Raw genomic sequence first — 22,744 nt, 5'->3', positions numbered from 1 at the left:
GAAATAACAGTCCAATAACTATGTACAAATGACGCATGTAGAATAAACTGAAAGGAATCTCAAAGGGAAAATACCGGCATTGAAAGGAACTGGCAAAGGCTTCATGCTGCAGGCAATGGGGGCCATCATTCATCCCTTGGTAATGGAGCAGCTTAGAAGAAGCTAACAGGCCACTGGAGGGCAAGAACATGTATGCAGATTAGTATGTTCTATATGCGTATATATATATATAAGTACAAGTTAATTTTGTTAAGGTGAGGCTGACGCCCTTCTACTTCTAAATTCATGATCTCATGAAATTTTGATTCTCATGGTATTAGTGTATGCATCTATGAAATCAATCAACAAACAAATATTAAGTGCCTTCTGTATGCCAGGCAACTGTACTAGATTCTCAGGGAATATAGATAGATAGATAGATGGATAGATAGATAGATAGATAGATAGATAGATAGATAGATAGATAGATAGACAGATAGATGGATATAGATGGGTGGATGGATGGATGGATGATAGATAAAAAGATGGATAGATGGATGGATAGATGGATAGATGATAGATAGATAGATGGATGATAATAGATAGACAAATAGACAGGTCAATAGATAGATAGACAGGAGAACAGATAGATTGATAGATAGAGCATGTGCCTGCCACTGTGCTAAATACTGGTGCTAAACAAAAGAACTTCAAAGAGTTTGCTTCTAAGAGGGAAAAAGGCACATAAGAGGAGCTGGGAAGGGGACTGAGGGATGGTGGAACAGTGTGGAAGTGAAGTGACCATGGCCTGGCTGCCTCCTGGCTGGAGCCTCACCCATCAGAGAAGGGAGCTTCAGGGCATCTCCAGAGTGGGCAGAATGATGCCAAAGTCAAGATGTTCAGAGAGTGAAGGCTGGAGATGGGATAACAGGAGATGATGCCTGCTCCCAAGTACCTTCTAGTACTTCAGGGAGGACAGGAGGATTCAGAAGCATAGAGAAAGTGAATGTGAACAAAATACAACAGCAGGCACTTGGATGCAAGGTAGCAGGAAGGTCACTAGCAGCTGAGAGTACCTGGAAGGGCTTCATGGAGAAGGCTATACTTGAACTGGGTCTTGAAGGAAGTGAGGGATCCAGTGAGGAGGAATAGATGAGGAGGGAGTCTATTTCAAGCTTGAGACCCTGACAGTGCAAAGACATGGAGATAGAAAATGGAGCCCAGTGCACAAGGACCAGAGGAAGCCCATTTATCTGAGGTATAGGGCATGGTAAGAAGACCAATGTGAGCTGAGAGCAGAAAGACAAAATGACTCCAGGTTATTAAGAACTTTAAAAACCAAACCAAGGCATTTCTATTTTATCCTCGAGGTCATAAGGAGGGAACAGAGTGTGCCAAGGGGGAAAGTGACAGTCATCTCAGTGCCTGAGTGAAGAGACTTTGGTGGCTGTGAAGGATGGGTTGGTGCAGGGAGAAACTCCAGGCAGAGAGACTAGTTAGACAGCCATCGAAGCAGCCCCGGTGAGAGGTAGAGCTCTTGTACCAGGCTAGCCACTGTGCAAGGGATGAGGAGGCTACAGGGGACAAAGACATTGGGGGGAGAAAGATGCCAGGATTTGGCAACTGACTGGAGAACTGGGCTGAGGGAGAACGAAGCATGCAGGGCATCACCGAGGTCATGAAAGTAGGATGCATGAACAGCGTGGGTGCTCTTGACAAAAGTGGGGAGAGCAAGTTTGGTAAACTGGCATATTTGGGTGAAAGTGAATGAGGTCTAACTTGACCATGTTGAGTCTGAGACGTCTCTGCAATGGCCAGTTGGAACTGACAAGAAAAGTAGCTGTTGACACAGGACTGGATAGAGCTCAGGAGAGAGACTGAGCCTAGGTGTCTTCTTCTGGGGGTCACTTAAATGAGGAGGCTGGAAACCAAATGGTGAAGGGCTGATGAGTGAGAGAAAGGAAAGGGAAACAGAGGCAGCAAGTCTGGACAGCTTTTCCCAGGGCTTGTCTGGTAAAAGAGAGGAAAGATATAGGCTTTGAGAATGAGGCCATGCCAGACCCTAATGAAGGTTTTATTCTTTGTTTTTTCAATATGGAGGAGATGTGGCCTGGCTTGAAGCTAGAAAGAACCAGTATGTAGGGAGAAATATATATATATATATATATATATATATATATATATATATACACACATGTATAAACATGTACGTATGTGTGTATGCATGCATGTGTGTGAATAGGACTTGACCATAGCAAGGAAATGGGCTACCACACGCTCTCACACATCCACTCACACTTGTTTGTTCCTACACCACATTCTTATCTGTGATGTTTGAGGAAACCAACCAGAAAAGGAGGAACAGTAAGGGAACCACGTAGGCCTAATGAGTCTCCATGTTCGAAAAATGAATCCATTAGACAAGATACTCTGTGGGGTCCAATGCAAAGCTGATATTCTCTGCTCTCTTCTGAGGCCCCTCTCATCTCTGGTAGTCTTTGTTCTAGGTCACATGCTGTCTCTGATCTTCTGTGTTCTAAGATTCCTCCCAGGTCAGACATTCTCTGTTCTAACACCCTCCCATATCTGACACTCTACGTTCTATGTTCTATGCCCATTCTGTCTCTGACATTTCATCTTCCATGTCCTCATAGCCATGACATGCTATGTACTGAGGCCTCACATTCGGTGATTATAAGTATCCCCCAAACCCCATGAAACATGCCTCCCCCTTGCCTGCCTGTCCCCATAGAGGGTGTGCCCTCATTTACTCTCTGTGTCCTTGCTGACCTGTATTCTCCTTGTGAATGCCTGGTAGGCAGGGCCCATCTGTTTGGGGATTAAGTGTGCCACATCACCAAACACTGAAACAAATGCCCTTCTATCTTCTCTGCCCCCTCCACTCACCCCATTCTGGCTTCTTCTCATGGCAGTCTCGCCTGGGGAAAGGCATTTTAAGATGGGGTCTCATACCAAGGCAAGAACACCAAAGAGGAGCAAGTTTTTTGATAGCATTTCAATTTTTGCCATGTGTTGTCTTGCCGTATCCTCAGAATTCACTGATAACTTGGAAAAAGACATCCTCCTCTTGCCCCTTTTCTCCAGAGACATCAACCTGAAGCGATGAAACTGTCACACTGTGAATTCCCTGATGTCACTGGGGTGAAGTGGGAAAGGTGGGAGGGAGAGTCTGGGGCAGAGGGATGCTGTCCTCCTCTGCTCCCTCCCCACTCACCGGCTCCCTCCCGAGGGATGGAGAATAGGGGCTGACAGCCACTCTATTAACACCACCCCGCTCCTGCCATTGTCAAAGAATTCAGAAGTGACGGTTCCCTCCAAATAGAAAAAGGATGAAACAAGATGGAAGGGGGATGAAGGACTAGATTTCAGCGGCAGCCAGCGGTTGCCATGGAGATTAAATGAGAGCAGCACTCCAGGCCTGTCTCTTGTTGGCGGTGGCTTAGTCCCTATAATTACAGGGCACTTAGGGGATATTTGGTCCAGCCTGGATCTGAGCTCTCCCCAGAACAGCAAGAGAGGCTCTACTCTCGTAGGCAAGGCTCTGAACGGCAGATTAACTCTCAGCTTCTCCAGGGCCCCTGAAAGGGGTTTATGGGGTCATTTCAGTTCAAGGCATTTCATCCCACCAACGGTCATTTTTGCCTTCTGTCAAACTTGAGAAATAAATCTTCCTCTGGCACAAAGCCAAGGAATGGGGGCGGGGCGCTACTAATTACTGTTTATATGGGTTTTCAGGGCACTGAACACAGAGTGGTTTCACTGGGCTAAGTGATGCCATTGGATTTTGTCTTACCCCAGTGATATTTTCTCACAAATGAACAAATAAATATTTCCTCCCCCAGAAGTATGTGAAGAATACTGAGAGAATCAATCAGTCAGTCAATAAGCATTTATTAAGTGCCTACTGTGTTCCAGGTACGGTGCTAAGCATTGGGGATACAAAGAAAGGCCTGCCCTCCGGGAGCTTACATACTGATAGAGAAACAACAGGTAAACAACTTACAAGACAGACCCAAGGTAAATGGGCAGTGTTCTCTGAGGCAAGGCGTTGGGGGTGGAGTAGGGGAGATAAGGGATAGCCACAGAGAAAGGCCTCCTACTGGAGGCGGTATAGGAGCCCCCTAATTCTGGGCCTTGAAGGGAGCCAGGGAAGCCAGAAGGCAGACACAAAGAGGGAGAGTATTCCAGGTGCAGCGAACAGGCCTTGAAAAGCATCTACAAGGAGCAGCAGGGAGGCTAGCGTTGATGGAGAGCACGCTCACGTAGAGACGTGTACAGGCTATAGTGAATGGAGGTCTGACTGGGGATTCAGGAAGATCAAGATCCAGTTCCTGACCTGGTCCCATAAGTACTGTGTGAATCGAAGCAAGTGACTTAACTTCCCTCTCAGTGTTGGGGCAATTTTCTGAAACTGTAAGATCTAGACAGTTACTGATCTGAGTAGGTAGAGGGGTTTTTTGACGTCGGAAGCTTCCCTGCACCAGATTTGGACGTTGTTTTCTTTTTTCCCAGCCCAGTCGAATGGAAAGAATAGTAGATTGAGGTGCAGATGATGTGAATTCTAATCCCAGCTCCCTGGCATACTTACATGTGTGACCTTGGGCAAAGCACTTGACCATTCTAGGTTTTGTTTTCTTCTATAAAATGGCACAAAATGAGAGTTGGCCAGTTTTGCACAGTCCCAGGGCTGTGGTGAGCCTTCTACCATCACTTCCCTTCATAGATGCTTTGCACCTTAGATTCATTATTTGCTCTCTCGTGGAACAAAGCTTAATTAAGCATTTTCCGTGTGCCAGGTACATTGCTAGTGTTGAGGATCAGAATCCAAAGCAAACAAATGAGTCCAGACCCTAAAGGACTAGGGGAAAGCACCTTGAACAAAGATAAGACCCACCCCCTCAGGAAGTGAGGAGGGTGTCAGCATTATATGAACCTTATATGAATCCTTTCTCAGCTGGTTATTCACTCCAGCCTGTCTTCAGGCTGGTAGGTCTAGACTTTTTTTTTTTCATTTTGCTTGCTTCTTTTAGGTTGGTTGATTGCTTGCTGGTGAGAGTTTGTGTGCATTTCTTTGTTTATTTGTTGGTTTTCCCAGAGAAGTGATATGGGCACACTCTATGAGCACATGACCACAGCTCACTATTTCTCTCAGAGCCCTAGAGGTAACCCTGGTATGAAGGCAGATCCTCATATTACTAACTATTGTAGCTCCTGAGCCCCCACAGTTGTTTCCCATTAATACAAAATCCACCATCATGACACTGTTAACTCTCAAACATTTACTGAATAAAACAAAAGCAACAATAATCACAACATGTACTCAATAAAGCGTAAAAGCAAGAATAATTATGACATAAGGTCAATAGAGGACTTGCATAATAGTAAGAATAATACTTTAAGTCTGACCATAAACCTGAATCATACTCTTCTATAAATGAATACAGTATTTGCGAGGGAGAGTGAATATACACTTACAGAAACCTATCAAGGAGACACATGAGTGGAGTAATTCATGTGTTCCTGGGGGCAGACCACACTCTGTACCCTATGCCTTGGAGTCCTTGGTCCCTTTTGAGAACAATCTGCACCACACAAAACCTCTAAGCTAGTTGCTTTCCCTTCTGCTTATCGCTGTTCTTCTGAAGGCAAAAGGCACTCCCCTTCTGTTCACAAGCTGATGAAGTTCTTTTCAATCACAGCCACTTTCATCATGGTACTGAGGAAAAGTCTTATGTTTTTTCAATGTAAGGCAGGTCCCATAAGCCAGAGGACAACCAAGCTTTTCGGATCTGCAAGTAGCAAGGGATTATTCTTTTTCCAATCAGCTCCAATGGGCTCTTCTCATAGAAAAGCAAAGCGCACAACAAAAAAAGATGCAAAGCCTCTCTTTCCCCTCTCATCCTCCCTCCTCTCAAACTGGAGTAGTAAAAACCTTCTCTCAGGTATTAACCCAACAACCCTCATATAACCTTCCCCAAATCTCTGATTATTTAGTTTCCAAGTTTGTTAATTACAACCTTTAAAACTCTAAAAACAGTCCCTTGAGGTAATCAGTGCTTATAATGGTTGTCACCCAGTCATCCCTGTACTTTCAAACAGCTCTTGTTAGAACAGTTATTTGAGGGCCAGTTTATTATATGGTCCTTGGAATATTTTATGTGAAAAAACATGTTTCCTAATCCCAGGGCCATTGATCTTTCCAATACGGTTGACCCAAGCCATTGAGTCAAGGCTGTCCCAGGCATGGTGGGAAGACAGAGTAGTTCTGGTTAGTTTGGCTTGGTTTAGAGATGCCTTCTTGCCATTCACCAAACATTGCGTCCACATGCCTTTGTGCAGGCTGTCTCCTATGCTTACTTTGACTTCCCCTCTATCTCCAAGAATGCCTTGTTCCCTTCAAAATTCATCTGATCCCTCCAGCAGTTAGTGTCCCTTCCAATTGATCTATGTGTACTCCATTTACATGCATATATGTATATATGTATACACATACATATGCATATACATATGTGTCAGTGTAATATATATGTGTATATATATATAATATGGAATATAATTTGCATCAAATTATGTAAACTGTTAGGCTCAAGTCCTCAGGCCCTTGCTCCATTCTTGACCTCAGTTTCCTTCCCTCTAGACTAAAGAGGATTTGCCTAAAAGATCTCTCAGGTTCCTTCCAGCTTGAAGCATTAGTCCTTAATCCTTCTAAAGCCCTCACCTCTGCTTTCATCTGCTTTATTTCCCCTTATCAGGTAAAGTCCTATTAAAATGTCACATCTTCTAAGAAACTTCTGCCCCACCCCCAATAAGAACCTTCTCCCCCAACACTTCATTTTATCATTTTCTTTTGAATTTCTCCTGTAAGATTCTGTGCTACTTTTCTCTTTGTTGGTGTGGTAGCCTTCCACTCTGTATAACCCTCAGTGCCTGACACAGTGGTCTATGAATAGGAAACATGGAGGGGAAGGTAGGAAAGGAAGGGAAGAAGGAAGAGAGGAAGGAAGGAAGGAAGGCAGGCAAAGGGGGAGAGAGAAAGGGAAGGATGAAGGTCAGTTCTAACCTATAAAATGTCATATAATGTCAATAATGATAGTGATCTCCAGTCTTGAAGAGAAATAAGAATCTGCAGTTTCTTTACCTGCTTAGGACCTACTATGGCCATACACTGTTCTAGGCAATGTTCAGGATGGATGAAGAAAGCACAATTCAGGCGCACAGGTATTTTAATCTCTCCTAAGCCCTCAGCCCTATGCACCTTTAAGCTTGGCTCATAAAAAAAAAAAATAGGTACATTGACATCCTTTCTAGGATAAGACCTCTCAATCAGTCAGATTTCTTCTGTTCCTTGAGACAGATGCAGAACGAAGAAAGATGAGGGGAGACTGACTGGTAGGGCACAAAGACAGAATTAGGTCAGCTGCAGCAGGAGGAGAAGAAAGAAGGGAGAGAGAAAGAAACAGAGACAGAGAGAGAGTGACACAGAGAGATAGACAGAGACAGAGACAGGGAGACAGAGAGAGACAGAGGCAGAGAGACAGAGACAGAGAGAGAGAAGAAAGGAAATCAAACACAAAACATGGGAAATTACCTGTTATTAGCCCAAGTTCAAAAGTGCTTATTTTGAGAGTTAGGTCAGGATTAAGCACCACTTTGGGTCTCTAATTTCCACTTCACTGAAAATCATAGGCACACACAACAGTGGGACACCCCTACCTTCAGATAGGAATGGTTGGGTTTGACATCAAGATTATCTAAAATAATCAGAGAATACTAAAGCTAGAAGGGGTATTATCACCTAACATGTTAACACATAGAATATCATAAGAAAATCCATTGAACATTGAAGCAGGGAAGGAGTTGAGTACTTGGGATTTGGAATATTAGAACCGAAATGGAAGTTAAGATAGAAAAGATGAGAACACTGAATAGTAATGGTCTGTGTACATGTAGTATCTCCCTGCCTCCTCGCCCCCTCCCCCCCACCGCCCTTCCCCAACTAGAATGGAAGCTAATTGAGGGTAGGAATTGTTTGAGGTCTGTTTTTTTTTTTTCTGTACCCAGGCTAAGCATAGTGCCCTGTACATAATAATTGCTTAATAAATCTGGAATTTTAAAATCACAGACCTAGAGATGGAAAGGTTTTCAAAGACTACTTCGACCACTCTCTTTTGGAAACTTTTACTGAGACAGAGCAGCAAAGAGAGGGTGCTTTGTAGTCATAGGGCATTGTGGATGTCATTGAGAAGCAAAGTGATCTGCCCAGGGTCACAAGGTTTTGAGCCCAGATCTTCCTGGTACAGCCTTTTCTATATTATACTGGGCTGAGTCTCATTTTCTCTAATATGGGTGAACACAAATATATTTGACCATGTGCATACTGAGCATACTTCAAGAATCACAAATCCCTAAAGTATTAGAGCCGCAATGGAGCTGTGAGGCTCCCTATTCCAGCTGTTCATTGGGAATACTTCTTATCTCTATTTTTTGTTCCTCTGACTCTCCTGGGAAAACCATCTATAAAAGACTTGGTAGCTCCCTCTACCAATGAAATAAGGTTTTGAAAAAATGAGTGGGCTGATTGAATGGACAATCAAGGAAAGGACAATCTTGGGAAACATTAAGAAAGGCAGAATTTCCAGGACAAAAGAGGTGATGGTCTGACTTTCTTCTGCCTCAGTCAGACCTCAGCTCTAACTGTGCTCGGTTCTAGGTTTCATGTTTTGGGAGTGGAATTGATACGCCAAGGAGTGCTCAGAGGAAGGCAACCAGGATGGTGAGGAACTGGGACAGAAACTGTGAGTATTTTGCCTCAAGAAGAGGACATAATATCTCACTCCAGTAGCAAAAATTCCATGTTTCATGAAATCAATCAATCAATGAAGAAGCATCTGTTAAGCACCCACGATGTGCCAGGTATCATTCTAAGCACTGGAGGTACAAAGACAAATCCCCCCCCAGTTAAAAAAACTGGTTCTGCTTAACAAAACTCTGAACAATGGGAATAAGTTATAAAGAGGGTCCATTTAGACTTGATGTTCGGGGAGGGGGGCATCTTTCCAGCAATATAAGCTATCCAAAAATAGAAGGAGCTGTGTCTGCAGGTAGTGAGATTCCTGTGATTGAGAAATGTGCAAAATGAATGTAATGTTGTAAAGTATATTCCAGTTTAGATAAGCATTGGCTACATGAATTCTGAGGTCTATTATTTTGAAAGAAAAAAAGTTAGAAATTTTGGTTCCCCTAGGTACTTACAATTCAGTAACTGAAGTATGGGTTGTGCATTATCAAACCGTGCTGACTCCAAGAAGACAAATGGCCAAAGAACCCTTATCATAGTTCCATGACCCAAGACAAGCATGGTAAGGGAGCCATTTGGTTGAGGTTCACTGAGAGTTCACTCAGCTTGGATTTTTCCCATTCACAGCAATAATGACTAGCTACATTTCAATAGAGATGTGAAGACTGTGAGTAATCAGTTAACTAGGATATTGGATGACATCATAATCACACACCATTTCAAAGGAGACTGGGGGAGACTAAGAGATGGAGGAGAAAGGAAGAGGAAAGGTCCTGATTTATTTTCTCTTTAGGATTTCCAGTTTGCCAACATTATCTAAGAATAATAATGATAAAAATAACAATAACAAAAATAAATCAAGATCAATGTCCTGAAGAATTCCTATAAAATAAGATAATTTTCAGGGAATTATTTCATTTGATTTCATTACTGTTCTGCCTATTCTTAAATGCATTATCTCTCCTAAAAATGAGTAAGAATGGCTTCCAAATTAACAAAATCAACCAAAAACTTTATATGCAATTGACATGAAGACACGTGATTCCACCAAAAAGAAATTAAATGTGATTCTCATCTTTCAGCGTTCTTCTCCCAGGATTTCAAAATATCCTCTGGACTCAAAAAAGTATAAAATCCTTGACATACACCTAGGAATAATAGAAACTGAAAACCTTGGATATAATAATAAGAGAAATAGAAATAATGGAAACAGAGATAATAGTAATAGAAACTGAAGCCTTTGAACTTGCACCTAGAGGTCAGTCACATTGAATCAGTAAATGAAGAAGACATTCACAAATGCTCTGGTCTGCCCAAATCAGGACACAGAGCATAAAGATACTATAAAGAAGGGTATGACTGCATCTGTTACAGTACTTCTAGAACTCTGAAATTGAAACTCAATGGGTAGAATATGTCTAAAGGAATTAACACTTTGGAGATACTTTCAAAATTGTGAAATGGACCATAACAGATTTGTAAGGTACTCTCCTTAAAATCCTATCTCATACTAACAAAATACAGGACTTATCACCCTAAGATAACTATAGAAAGATAAACACATCCACATCAAAAAGGAAGAAGATTGATCGATATTCCTAGAGCATTTAAAAAATAATAAAATAAAAAACCTACAAAAATACTTTCGATATAAGTAAGCATCACTTTATATTGCTGATATCAAGCCCACAGGCACATTACATTGAATTTATTGGAAGTCAGTGAAAGTGACTTATTCTGGGCAGAGTCTATGAAATTATTAAGATTCCAAAGTAAAATCAAAATGCCTCCTATAGGTGACAACCATATGAACTCAACCATTAATATGATGAGAGTCACCGAACAAATTACCGAGTAATATGGATTTGTTGATATGGATATGTTTTGACAGCAATACAGTTCATTATTAGGTTACTCAAAAAGGGTCAAGTCTTAGTGATCCATCTAGATTATGTGAGAAATGGTGGCAACAGTGACTCGTAAGTCAGTCAAAAACATGTATTAAAAATATTTACTTATATTATATTATTTTATATTACACATTTATATTATATTACTTTTATTTATAAATATTTATATGATAGTTATTTATAAGAAACATTTATTATTATGTTCCAGGAACTATTCTAGACACCAGGGATACAAATACATAAAAAAGACAGTTTTTACCCTCAAGGAGCTTACAATCTAATGGAGAAATCAACACACCAACACAAAAATATAAAGGAGGGGAGAAGGTACTGGGGAAACAAGGTTGGGGGATGATAGAGAAATCTAAACAAGTCCAAAAGCAGTGCAGCTAGTGGGAAATGCTGTCATATCAACAACATATCAAAATACCAACCTGGGCAATATAACCCAGCAAGACAATCCCTGGTGACCAGAATTATACATGAGAAATTCACATTATCTTCCATATATAGACAGATAGGGAATTCTCCAAAATACAGATATCAAAGGATCCTGGAAAATTCAATCAATAAACTCTACTGAAATTGAAACATTATCTAGACTGAGAGTTGCCCACAATTGCCTGGATGGACATAACATTGATTCATAAAAACTTACAACATTTTCAATTGATGTCACTATAACAAAAACCCAAAATTTCTAAATTTTACAAAATACAAAGGTGTCAAAGTGTGGTTTTGGAAGGCGCCTGGCCAGGGGAATAAAAATTACAAGAGAATGGCAGGTTTTCATTCCATCCACCACTGCAGTTGTACCATTGAGGGCTTCAATGAACCTAAAGAACATGAAATTATATCAAATCCCAACTCTTCTACCTTCTACCTGTGTGATCTTGGGTAAGTCATTTCAATTCAATAAACTTTTATTAAATGCCTACTATGTGCCAGGCACTGGAATAAGTGCTGGGCATACAAAAAAAAAAAGCAAAAGACAGTCCCTGATCTCAAGGAGCTTACAATCTAAAAGGGAGACAACATGTAAACAAATATACACAAAGCAAACTATATACAGGATAAACAGGAAATAATTTAGAGAGGGAAAGCACCGAAATTAAAAGGGATTGGGAAAGACTTCTTGTAGAAGATGAGATTTTAGTTGAGATTTAAAGGAAGTCATGTGGGAAGAGGGACAGCATTCCAGGCATGGGGGGTCAGCCAGAGAGAGTGCCTGGAGTCAAGAGATAGAGGGTCTCATTTGTGGAACAGCCAAGAGGCTGGGGCCACTGGATGGAAGAGTATGTGTTGGGGAGCAAGAAGACTGGACAGGTAAGAAAGGGCAAGTCACTTAAGCTCTCTGTGCCTCATTTTCCTCATCTGTAAAATGAGAGGGTCTAGAAAAAAATGGTCTGTAATGCCCATTCAGACTCTGAACCTAGAATTCTAAATTCCTGCGGTCTAGTCTGGGTTAGATAGACTTGTCTTACCTTGAGTCATTGTCTGGGCCTGAGATTGCTGTTGAGTTCAAATTTGGCCTCAGACTTATTAGTTGTGTGACCCTAGGCAAGTCATTTAACCTCTATTTGCCTCAGTTTCCTCAACTGTAAAATGGAGACACTAACAGCAGTTACTTTCTGGGGTTGTTGTGAGGACTGAGTGAGATCAAATTTGTAAAACACGTTGCACAGTGCTTGGCACGTGGTAGGTGCTGTATAAAGGATCATTCCCTTCCCCTGCACTTACCTGTAAGACAAGAGGTTATGACAAGAAGGTCTCTGAGGTTCTTTCCAACTTGAGGACCCTTAAGTGAACCTCACCCAGGGGCCTCTTCTGGGAAGAGTGTCCTCATCCCCTGAGGTCGAAGGAGCACAGCACAGTGAGATCCAGGGGCCTTCTCTCAGTCTTTTCCCTTCTGGATCTGACAAGATTGAGCAGCTCCTTCTCCTGTACGTCTGCTCACTCTTTCCAGGGTCTTCAGGACTCTGCTCTCCTGATTTCCTCCTACCTGTCTAACCACTCCTTCTTAATCTCCTTGACAAAACTTCATCCAAGCTCAGCCACCCCAAATGGAGCACGCCCTCTGGTTCTAATTCTGCCCCCGTGTCTGGGCCTCAGTATTCTCCGGTATAAAATCAGGGGGATGACTTTTGAGGGCCCCTAAGGCTCTTTCCAGTCATGTCATTGGTTATGAGGTCCTTTCCATCTCTCTTATTCAATGATCCTGGGCTGAAACGATGCTTCATAAATGCATGCTGACGGACTGCAGCTTGGCCTTGCTCGGTTGTGTAAGAACATCCTAGTTGGTTTCTTCGGGTCTGCTTCTAGGAATTTTGCTGAGAAATCTGTGAGAAAATGTTCACAAATACAAGTGTCCTTCTCCACACGTTATTCAACTCAATAAAATTCAACTCAATTCAATTCACTACCATTAGTTCAATTTTTACTATGCTATAAGCACTAAGATACAGAGACTTTAAAAGGAGTAGTTCCTGCCCTCGAAGACCTTCTGTTCCAACAGGGAAAGAGAGGAATAACATGTCCATAGAAAAGAAAATATAAAGCCATTGCAAGAATCAGAAAGCCTAAGAGCTGAGAATGAAGACAGGGACCAAGCAGGGCTTCAGGTAAGAGGGAGCCCCTGAGCTATGTCTACATGTGCTTCCATGGAAGCCGGGGATTCTGAGCTCCTGGTGCTCAGAAAAAAAAGAGAATGTAAATCTGGCTGAGTTTGATTGGCTTTCTCTGTCTCATCTCCTCCTCCCAATCAGAGACTGAGCTCCTCCCTGACTGGGCTACCCAGTAACAGTCTGAGTGTGCATTCTGCTGGGCTGAATCTATCAGCAGGCCTCAGGAAACAGGTGCTTTCACCCAAAAGAGGCAATACATTACCTTAGACAATCCATCAGATACCTTCTGAGTACCTTCCCCCCAAAGTCTTTCCTTGACTTGGGAATCTTGGGAGTTGGAACATAGAGGCAGACCTCAATTTGGGGTTCTGACTGAGGAGTCCGAAAGGGGGTGGCTCTCAGGTTGTTGGCATCAACAGATGCTTGTTGAAATTCAGGGATACAGTTTATCCACCATAATCAGAGTAGCAGCCACAGGGTACTAAATAGAGGGAGAGCCAGGGTCAAAGCCAGGAAGACCTGTCCCACCTTAGCTCTGCACCTGAACAAGTCACTTACTCAGTGAATGCTTCAGGCAACTCTCTGAAGCTTTAAGTGACAGAAAAGGTGTCACTCTGCATTGGTGGAGTGCCTTTCCTGACTAGACAGCTCCTGATGATAATGAAACCACAGGTCCAGTTTCTTTCTCTGTCTCTGTCTCTGTCTCTGTCTCTGTCTCTCTGTCTCTGTCTCTCTCTCTCTTTCTCTCTCTCCCTCTCTCCCACCAGTTAAAAGGAAGGAAAATGAATAGTAGATTTGGAGTCACAGGTCCTGGGTTCTAATCCTGGTTCCATGATTTCCAACCTATAGACCTTAGAAAAGTCACTTAACCCTCAATTTCTCATCTCTAAATTGTTCTGAACCATAAGATCTTCACACTTTGGGCTTAAATGTCTTGTTTTGTTTTGTTTTGTTTTTTATGGCACTCATCAAGACAAATAATGCTCTCTGAGCCTCTAATGTGTAAAGATGCTGAAAAAACCTCCAGAAGGGAATTATTTCAGATGAGGGCATGAATTTGGTCATTGGAATAGGAGAAATAAAAATCAATTCGAGCAATAAGCATTTTCTCTGTTTAAATATGGCCACCTTGAAAGGTTATGAGTTCCTTATAGCTAGGGTCTTTGGTTGTTAGCTGGATGCCCACTTACCAGGATGCCCTGGAGAGGTTTCCTATGCCAGTGAAGATTAGATTAAATGTCTCCTTAGGCCAGAAATTCTTTGATTCCAAGCTTGAAAAGGATATAATTGTGATATTTTAGGGGATTTTAGGGGAAGATTGTACATACGTACAAAAGTAACTCATGGCCCAGTGACCCATGCTCTGGGCCAACATAGACCAAGTTTGATCTTTGGGACTACCCCACAAATTAGTAGCTCTTTAACTCATTACACCCACACCTAAAGATTATTTAGGGAAATCTATAAATATAGCTTAAGGTTTCCACAAATGTAACTCAAATGGGCCCTCAGATCACATGCAAGTCCTCAAGGTAATAATGCATTTATTAAATATGAAACTCTTTCTTTTCTTACTTCCTTCATTTTTACCTTAAAATAAACCCAAGATTCCCCTACCCTTGAAGGAAAAAAAAAATAACCTCTTGACTTGACCCTACACTTCCCTCAATCTATCATCCTTTATCTCTCCTCCTTTTCTCAGACAAACTTCTAGGAAAAAAAGTTATCTACACTCACTAGATCTACTTCCTCTCCTCTCACTCCTTACCCTAGGTAATCTGGCATCTGACCTCATCAATCAACTGAAATGGTTTGCTCCAGGGTTATCAATGCTATTTTAATTAACAAATACCACGGATTTTTTTCAATCTTCATCCTTCTTGACTGGAAGCATTTAGCACTATTGACCACCCCCAACTTCTACAAACTCTTCCCTCTGTGTGTGTGTGTGTGTGTGTGTGTGTGTGTGTGTGTGTGTAAACTTGCCCTGTCTTTGTAATTCTCTTACTTTTCTGGTTACTCCCTCTAAGCCTGCTTTGTTGATTCATTATCTATGCACCAAAAGAAGACCATGGATAACAAGCCTTTAACCTAGAAAGAGAGAGAATGGAAAGAAAGGAAGAAAAAAAAAAGGAAAGAAAGAAGGAAGGAATGAAGGAAGAAACAAACAAACAAACAAACAAACAAAGGGAGAAAAGGAGAAGGGGAAATGGGAGGGATGAAAGAAAAAGCTTAACAAACCTAAATAATCAACATATATTTTTCCTCCTCCCAGTAATTTTCACTTTTCTCAGGGACACATGCAGTTCCCTGGATCCATAATATAACTCTGTGGTTTCTCTTTCCCTTGGAAGTAAAATTAATTTGGGGTTTAGGGGAATAGCCCCCAATATTCCAGTCTCATTTTTCACAGAAACTCAAGCCCCTAGATCTCCCAAGACTTGAAGTCCCCTTAAAAGAGAAATGGGGGCTAGCTAGGTGGTGCAGTGAATAGAGCTCTGGTCTTGGAGTCAGGAGCACCTGAGTTCAAATCCGGCCTCAGACACATAACACTCACTAGCTGTGTGACTCTGGGCAAGTCACTTAACCCCAACTGCCTCACCAAAAAAAAAAGAAAGAAAGAAAGAAAGAAAGAAAGAAAGAAAGAAAGAAAGAAATGAATCTGTGGCTACTAGATCAGTATCCCACCCTACCATTCCATCGGTTTCTTTTTTACCTAAGAGATGCCTGTAGGCACCTAACCCCTTGGCGCTAAGCAGAGGTCTCTGGCTTCTTGGGAAGACAACACTTGGGCTTACTAGAAAGATAACCTCCTTTACAGGAAACTCACAAAATCTGAATACTTATGATAGTAGTAGAGTACAAAGTCCAGGCCCCTTGTCCCTCATGTGATGAAATTTCCTTTCTTACTATATTCCTTCAGATTCAGGTGCCACTTGTGTAACTGATGTTGAATCTCTCTTCTCTCTACGACTTCCATCCCTTGGGCTAAGCAAGGTTAAGTCGAGGATTTGTAAAGCAAAAAAACAAAAAAATCCATGACGCTCTTCCATACCTCCAGTTGTTTCCACTCCTTGGACCAAGAGGCTGCCATCTGGGCATGTGACCCCGTGGTTCCTCTCTATGTGGATGCCACAGAGTTCAGAGTGCGTGGGACATAGCTCCTGTGTGTCTCTTCCCAAAGCATCTCTAGGGTCAGAAACACCTTTTCCCATATCCTTTAGGACCCCAGTCTGATCCTTCCTCTGCTGAAAGGCAAAGCTGAGCTCAGGAATCTCAAGTAGTCAATTAGATCCGGTTGAGGGTTGAGTGAATAAAAACTGGAGAGTGTCTTACTTCTTTCATGAAATCTTCTCTAGCCAGTGGGATGTCTACTTTTTCATAGAACTTCCCTAAGGAAAAAGACACAGATTGAGCATAAAACAAACCCAGCTTTTGGAAATGATTGTCTGAATTCAGTATCTATTTCAGTAGCAAGAATTCAGGTGGCTTCTGTGAAGCAAAGCCAATGCCCCCTGGAGTTGAGTCGTTTCAAACTCCCACAGACCAATATGCTTCCTAAGAGAGAGAACCCCTTGAGAAAAGCCCCCAAAGTGGAGGCGCTGCTTTTTTCCTTTTGTCTTTAGAGCACCACAGCCCACAACAGTGCCTTGTGTATAGCAGGTACCTAAGGAATGCCTGTTTGATTCAATTGACTTGACTGAGTCATCATCCCAAAGACAGTGTCTGGTGCTAGCACCAAGGGAAAGCAAGCATGTTCCTGGAATACTTTCCTCCATCTCTTAGCTTACAAGGCTTCTTTCAAATCTACCTTCTACAGGAGGTCTTTCCCTGGACCCCTAACTGCCAGTGCTTTCCCTCTGAGATTAAGTTCCATCCCTTCTGTGCATATGTTGTATATATCTAGTTATTTGGGGGCAGCTAGGTGAAACAGTGGATAAAGTGTTGGCTCTGGAGTCAGGAGGACCTGAATTCAAATCCAGCTTCAGACACTTGCTAGCTATGTGACCCTGGGCAAATCACTTCATCTTGTTTGCCTCAGTTTCCTCATCTGTAAAATTAGCTGGAGAAGGAAATGGTAAACCACTCTGGTATCTTTGCCAAGAAAATCCCAAATGAGGTCACAAAGTCAGATGCAACTAAAACAACTGAAAAACGACAAAATCAAACTGGTGGTCCATAGCCTAGCTCTGACACCTTGCAACCATGAGACCGTTGGCAAGTCGCTCGTTCTCTCTGCACCTGAGTTGTTTTGTTTTGTTTTTCTTTTCATAATAAAGAGTTCTAAGGTCCCTTTCAGTTGTAAGTCACGAGTGAGAGTGAGGTAAGGGGAAAGACAGACAAGCCAGGAGAAGAGAAACCCAAGCAAAGAAGACCACCAAGAGATATCTCAAGGAACTTTTGTAGAGGTCTGACCCTCAGGGAAAGGAGAGGCCTCAGGTAGGGACTCCTCCCAGCCCCTTCCAGACCATCTGTTGATGGGGATCTATCAGCAAAGTCAAGATTCAAACCCAAGTCTTCCAAATGCAGCTTTTTTTCCAGTACAGAATTGAGGGCAGGCAGGGCTGGGACTGGATTGGGCAACAGCTGTTGTCAATTTTCTCTTAGAATCACCCAAATTACTGTGTCTCCCCGCCTACTTCCCCAGCTGGTTCCATGAAGACAAACAGAGAGAATTATTGTAATTATGCACCAATTTTTGTCTTTTGCAAAAGTTACAGTATTTTCTATATTTTATACATTAGAGATAAAAAGAGACAAATGACTTCAATTTTCTGGAAACTCCTATTACAGGGCCTCTGTCATCCCCAGGAAATGAATACATTGATAACCTTGGAGAGAGAGCTCTAATCTTCAACATGGAGTCCTGATGGGTGACATGAGAAGAATTAGAAACAGGCCCAAGTGGGGACTTGCTCTCTTTTTTTTCCCTTCTCCCTTCTCCCATGGTGTAGTTCCTCGGTGAGGGATAGGGAATGACCCTATGATTTCACTGGCGTAGGAACTCTGGGGTTAGGAAAGTCTCTCTCTTAATGCAACATCTTCTCAACAATTTAGAGTCTTCAAAAGGGGCCTAGAACATGGGGACAGAGGACAGGAGCTCACATTTACATCATACTTTAAGGTTTGCAAAGCACTTTATGTTTATCTCATTTAATCCTTATAACTACTTTGAGGGGCCATTCTGTCAAGGAGGGAGCTCAGCTCAGGACAGATGTCCATCTCCTCATTTCCCACCTGACTGAACTACTTTGAGACTTCTTTGACCTATTCTATCTATCCCTATTCTACAATTAAGTCTTAAAGAAGTTAAAGGACTTGCCCAGGACCACACAGTTGTTAGGTATCTGTGGCAGGATTTGAACTCAGGTCTTAGCTCCAAGTCCAACATCCAATCCACTGCTTCTTGTAGTTACCGTGTTGGTCCTACTATGTGCTTCCCTCAACTTGGGGGTATACTATGAAGAAATCTCTGAAAAGAAAAGTCATCCATGGGTATACTCAGATCAATCAAGTGATTGATGGATCTTACTCCCTCTACTGAAGTCCCCGATGACAAATCCTGCCCTAGACATGACCCAGCATCTGGATCAGGGGTCATGCCAGGGCAGTACAGGTGTTGACAAGTTTCTCCAAGCTGAAACTCCAATACTGCAAATTCAGTTTCAGTAGTAGATGGTGCCATTTACCTGGTGAGGGCTAGCCCAGCTGATGGCGAGCCACCAGCACTTGAGGGTTGGTTGGTTTCTAGTTGGAGTGACTCACAGAGATCTTAGGCTAAGGTGTGGACTAAGCATGATTAGTGTCAGAAAATGGACTCCCAACATGGAAGAATCTGCAGTCTTTTTGATATACCCATAAGATTATAGAATACACAAACGCATACACATATAAATGCATAATGTATATGCTCATGTACCTAGATATGTATATATAGGCTCAAATACATGTATATATGGGCTCATATATATGCTCAGAGGCAGCTGGTGGTGCAGTGAATAGAACCCTGGGCCTGGAATCAGGAAGACCTGAGTTCAAATCCAGCCTTAGACACTTGCTATCTGTGTGACCCTGAGCAAGTCATTTAACCTCTGTTTTCCTCAATGGTAAAATGGGGATAATAATTGCACCTGCCTCCCAGGGCTGTTATGAGGATTAAATGAAATAATATTTTTAAAGCACTTAATAGAGTATCTAGCACATAGTAGGTGCTATATAAGTGCTTATTCCTTCCCTCTCTCCCCATATGTAGTTATATATTTATGGGTGCAAATGTGTGTGCGTCTGTGTATCTGTGTCTGTATGTCTGTGAGTATGTGTGTGTGTATTCAATAAATAGGTCAATAAACATTCATTAAGGAGCTCTACTAATCACTGGGGGTAGAAATAGGAAAAAAGAAAGACAGTCTTTGTCTTCAATGAGTTTTCATTCTAATGGACAGACAGCACTCAAGAGGAAACCGGGAGGAGGAGGGAAGGACCTGATAGAGACATTGGGAGATCAGAGAAGTCTCAAAGTAGTTCAGCCAGGTGAGAAATGAGGAGATGGACATCTGTCCTGAGCTGAGCCCTCTCCTTAAATGGAGCCCCTTCTTTGGGACTTCCCCAACTTTTCTGCCATGCCCCTGGACTCTCATAATTGGGAAATCCAGAATCCTACAAAGGCTTGGTGCTCATATGTCATTTCCACCCTCTCGTCCCTCTGATTGGAGGCTAGAGCCATGAACTCCAAAGCCTCCATTCAAGGAAGGGCTCAGGACAAACAGCTCCTCATTTCATCTATAGTACATGTATATAAGTATAGTATAAAATATTTATATAGCATATAAACATATGCATGTGTACACATGTACATATACATATAAAAATTCACATATATTTGATACATCTATTTCTGTTTCTTTATCTATACATATTTATATATGTATTCATATGTATATGAAATAAGGTATGTGTATGAGTGTGTGTGTGTGTGTATGTGTGTCTGTGTGTGTGTGAGAGATAATGCGGTTGATGTGGGGGTGGTGTGCAAGGGAGCTCAGAAGACACACGGACCAAGCTTCTTTCACAAGTGAGGTGGTGAAGCTCTTCCAGGCTAAGCACATTGCCAAGGTCATGCCTATAGTGGTAGAGCTCAAAATTGACCTCAAGTCTTCCTGACTTTCATTGAAGTTCTGCTCTGTACGTTCTCCTCATGTTAATTTCTGAGCCTCCATTTTATCATGAGTAAAATGGGCATATCAATGTTTGCTCCTGATGATACCCTTTTGGGGGAAAGCACTTAGAAAACTTGACCAAGGGCTGTCTTTTGCCTTTTTGTAACCCCAGCACATTGCACAGTGCCTGACACATAGTAGGCACTTAATAAATGTTGATTGATTGATTGACTTAGAATCTAAGGAATAGAAATCTAAGGAATAGTTTCATCATCTGCAACACTGGAGGTATTTTATGCCCAGTCAGCCTGGTTTCTGTTCTGAATTCAGTATTTTAAAGGTACTCTGAAATTAAATTCACTAGGTAGGGCAAGAAATGAGCCCATTATTTTCATTACATTTTTAAAATGTTCATTTAAATAAATGGATTATAAAATGCACTGCATGCCCTGAAACTGGAGAATAGAGAAAAAAAAAATCTGTCGAATTAGCCATTTCATTTCAGAGTACCCTGGAAACTCACATAAATAGATGTATCCATCTATTATAATTTTGGCAGTGGGTCCTCCCCTACTAAGAAAGAAGACCACTCACCAGGTCTGCTTTCTCTTGAAATAAGTCATAATTCACCTGAGGCATACAACAGTCCAAAACATAGCCATAATTCTGGTGCAGTTTTATTTCTTACCACATCTTCTCCTTTAATTCAGTGAATCTAAGTAGGTGTTGAGTTTCTACAATGTGCTATGTGCCAGATATACAAAGGTGTAATCAGAACAGTCCCTCCCTTCATAGAGCTTATGTTCGAGCCCCAGGGAGGGGGAGGGGTAGCCCTGTGTCCTCCCCTCCCTCACCTCTGGTGGCCCATTGGATGCCAGCTCTGACTGGTCCCACTTCCACCACACCTCTCACTTCCTCTGATCTCAGAAGCTGAGCAGTGTCCGGCTTGGTGAATCCTTCTTAAAAGAGAGTGGGCTTGGTCATTTTACTCATGATAAAATGGAGGCTCAGAAAGTAACATGAGGAGAACACACAGAGCAGAACTTCAGTGAAAGTCAGGAAGACTTGAGGTCAATTTTGAGCTCTACCACTATAGGCATGACCTTGGCAATGTGCTTAGCCTGGAAAAGCTTCACCACCTCACTTGTGAAAGAAGCTTGGTCCGTGTGTCTTCTGAGCTCCCTTGCACACCACCCCCACCTCAACCTCATTATCTCTCTCTCTCTCTCTCTCTCTCTCTCTCTCTCTCTCTCACACACACACACACACACACACACACACACTGTGTGTGTGTGTGTGTGTGTTTGTGTGTGTCTGGGTCTGAGTTGGGAAGGAGGGCAGGAGGAGGTGCAGGGCTGATGGACTCAAAGGCATAAAAAAAGACTGTTTGGCATTCGTGGCCATTTTGGTTTGGGTGCTTCACAAAATGCTTTGCATCTGGATGAGTTCAGCTCATGTGGAAGTCACTTGTATGTGTGCCTTAGTTCTTTGGCCAGAAATGGATTAAATAATCCCTCTGCCCAATTTCACAGTGACATTGTGTGACTATACTACTGCAGAATTGTTCAGAGGGCTCAATTAACTATGAGATAGATAAATACGTACATACATACATACATAGACAGATGGACAGACACAGGTACACACATATATACATATGTGTATACACATATGTGTGTATACATGCATGTATACATATGGTATATATATATATATATATATATATAGAAGTACAAGCTACTGTTATTGTAGGATTAATGAATCTCAGAATTGAAAAGACCTTTCATAAGGACCATCAAGTTGTCCCCTTGCCTAAACAAGAATTCTTCCTCTGTCATGCCCATTGAATGGTTGTCCAACTTCTTCTTAAAGACCTTCCTTGGGAATGTCTTATGTAATTGCACATGAGTAACCTACGCTGATTGCTTACTGTCTCAGGGAGGGGGAGGGAGAAGGGATCGAATTTGGAACTCCAAAAAAAGTTAAAATTAAAAAAAAAAACCTTCCTCAGTAGAGAGGGACCTACGACTTCTATTTCTCTAAGCATTCCACTCCACTTGGGAAAACTCTCATCGTTAGGCCAGTTTTCCCCCAACATTAACCCTAAATTGTCTGGTTTACAGCTCTGGAGAAAATTGTCCCTAGTCCTGACTCTCCCGAGGGGCCAAGTTCTCTCTATTGGGCATCCCTTCATTTCTTTGGAGGCAGCTCTCATGTTTCCGAGTCTTTTCTCCTCCAGGTGAAACAGCCTCGGTT

Source organism: Vombatus ursinus, unplaced genomic scaffold (assembly GCF_900497805.2).
Source record: "Vombatus ursinus unplaced genomic scaffold, bare-nosed wombat genome assembly UNPS02010980.1, whole genome shotgun sequence".
Taxonomy (NCBI): domain Eukaryota; kingdom Metazoa; phylum Chordata; class Mammalia; order Diprotodontia; family Vombatidae; genus Vombatus; species Vombatus ursinus.
Note: the sequence above shows the minus strand (reverse complement) of the source record.